Raw genomic sequence first — 3,101 nt, forward strand, 5'->3', positions numbered from 1 at the left:
TGGTTCTTGAGATAATTTAGGGTTTCCCTGGACAGCGGTAAGTAAAAGTGGCATGAGGAACAATATATACTGAAACAGCCTTCTCCATGTAATAACATAATAGGAACTATATTTGGTACTTCATGTTCTTTTCAGTCTTTACAACATCCCTGTGATATGAATTTAATTCTCAATTTATAGACAGGGATTCTGAAGCTCAGAAAACTGGAGACGGAACAGGGTTTTTTTTTAAGTTTTGGAGAAGAAACATTTTTTATAAAAATTTTCTCCAGCAGAATTTTCTATCGAGTCCCTCACAAATCTGTTCATAAATTTTTCTCTCCCCTATGCAACAATTGTACTTTCTCTTATTTTATTGATATATTCATAAACATATATGGATTATTTACTATGTGCTAAGTACTATTTGAAGTACTGAGAATACAGGAGTAAAGTAAATGTGGAACATAATTCTAACAAGGGAGACTGAGTAAAGAAACAGGTAAAATATAGTTGTATCAGATGGTATTAAATGCTATGTAGTAAAAAAGCAGAAAAGGGAACTATGGAGTGCCAGGGTACAAGAGGAATACAATATTGAACAAAATTATTACTATCTAATTCAAGTTTTCAAAGGATCTCTCTGGATGCTATATTAGCATTAGTTTATGGAGGAGCATAGATGGAAGTCAGGTGATAGGCTGAATGATTGTTAAGCCTGCTTGGCTGAGATTAATTGATGGGTGGCCAAGTTGGCAAGAGTCAGTATGGCTTATTTATATGATTCCCCATTCATTTCAGCCTTCTCATCTCTTAGTCTTAAATAATGTGCATGGAAACTCATTTTGTCAGTCCATGCAGCCATTCCTATAGCAGTAATAGAAGTTATCTCCTATCACATCATTTTTCATTTTGTCTTTTCTTATTTAAAAACCGTTTTATGTGCTACTTGTTAAAGAAATGTGTGCTCTACCAGCTTTTATTGAATTCTATAGTCATTCCTTTCCTTGTATCTTCTCATATCGCTATTTGATCTTCATTATTTTGGTTGCTTTTTTTTTTCTCCTCGAGGTTTTAAAATATCTCAAAGCTACATTGAAGATAGAGACTGGCTTCTATTTCTTCTTCTTACTTTTGGATAATTCCCTTCCTGCTGCTCCTTATTTCTTCCTGACATTCAGAGTTTTCACAAACTATCACTTTCCCTTCCACCCAAAAATCTTCTCCTAGGATTTCCTGTAGTGAGGATTTGTTGAAAATGAATTCTCTCAGCTTTGATTTTTTTTTGTTGTTCAGATTTACTATGTTGTGAAATAAATTTATTTCTGATTATGCATTTTCAATTCCATAATTTCCATTTAGTTCCTTCTTTTAGTTTCCATTTTTCTGATGAAATGTCCTATCTACTCATGCATTTTTTTTTAACTTTTTCCATGAGCCTCATTAACATATTTGTCAGAGTTATCTTTTAAAGGTCTTGTTCTGTAATTCAAACATCAATGATATCTGTGAGTCTTCTTTTATTGACTGATTCTTCTTTTGATTTTGAATTCCATCTTCAGTTTCTTTGCATGTCTCATAATTTTTGTGTTTGCTGGACATGCTGTATTACTGTCTCTTTTAATGTATACTTTCACTTGTTCCACAAATTTAGTTTCTTTATTCACTGCCAGCAACTTTCTGTTTTTTGTCTTTTTTTGTCAGTGTGTCTCCCCTTGCATTTTTATCACATTTTGTTTTTGAATGTCTCTTGGAAGTAATGAACTAGTTTATTGTGAGATAACCAAAGCCCTGATTCACAAAACGCAATCTATTGATGTCTTAAGACAAACAAATGCTTCAATTCTTTTATTTTGGAATATTTTGGCTCATAGAAATAAAGGTCGAGATCAGAGTGGATAAGGGTAGTCAGGAAAGGTATTGAAGAATAGGTTAGATATCGATCACCACCAGAGAAGAAAAAGGAAATGTTTTTGGCAGAGGAAAAACATGAAAAAAATACAAGGGATAAAGAAAAATACATATGACATTTGTAGGTCTGTGAGGAGGTGAGTATGATGACAGCAGAGGTTACATAAGGTCAGAGGTAATCATGGTGAAAGAAATTTTTTTAAATTCTTTTTTTCTTCCTTATTTTTTCTTATGATTAAATGATATGAGTAATATAATGTTCTTATGATTAAATGATATGAGTAATATAATGTTCTTTATGCTATACCAGTACTTTTATACAGAGAGCTATCAATCATATTTCTTGCCCTAATATTTTTATATTTTAACATCCAAATTTAATAAACTAACCAAACTACAATTAAGATGTTTTTCTTTTAGATTTGACTTTTTCTTACCACTCTAGTTTAGTTCTTATCTCCAAAATGTCAGAACAAATGATAAAGAAGTGAAAAAATAATTGTCAGTCAAATGACTGTTTCATCTTTGAGGAATTAAACCACTAGTATAAATAATTTTTCAATGAATTGATCTATTTTGTTTTACCAAATTTACCCATCAATAGATTTAAAATAATTGAAGTACCTATATAAATAGCAATGAATCACAAGACCAAACTCATAATTATCATTTTTCACTTCGTCAACTGCTAAGCTAGAAACTGTTTTCTCCTCCATAAACCTTTAAATTCTCTTCAATGACCTTTAAATTCTCAGCTCTGTTGGACTTCTAACACATCAAAAACTCCATCAGTATTCTACAAAGAACAAATAATAATCACAAAATGTGTCTGCTCTGTGGTAAAAGAAATTCCTGACAGGTTCCTCCCTAAATAAAAATAAATGGAATGACTCCCATAAAATTCATGTGGTTCACAAAGAAATAGTTGAACTACATCAAGACCTCAAAAATGTCTGGTTAAAAACATAAGAACCACACTAGGATAAACTTCCTATTGGTAAGATCTCTCAGATCATGAAATCCCCGTTAAGAGAAGCTTATCTCTGAAACCTTTGAAAAACACGCTGTATGAAACAATAAACAGTAAAAATAGCAATCACATCTTACATGGAGGCAAAGCAAAACTCCATCTTATTTCCAAATACTAAGATTCTCAGAGATTCATGTAATACTTACATTTTTGTCTGCTATCTAAAGGTGTTTCTTCAGTT

This window comes from Pteropus medius, unplaced genomic scaffold, assembly GCF_902729225.1.
Source record: "Pteropus medius unplaced genomic scaffold, Ma_sr-lr_union100, whole genome shotgun sequence".
Classification (NCBI taxonomy): domain Eukaryota; kingdom Metazoa; phylum Chordata; class Mammalia; order Chiroptera; family Pteropodidae; genus Pteropus; species Pteropus medius.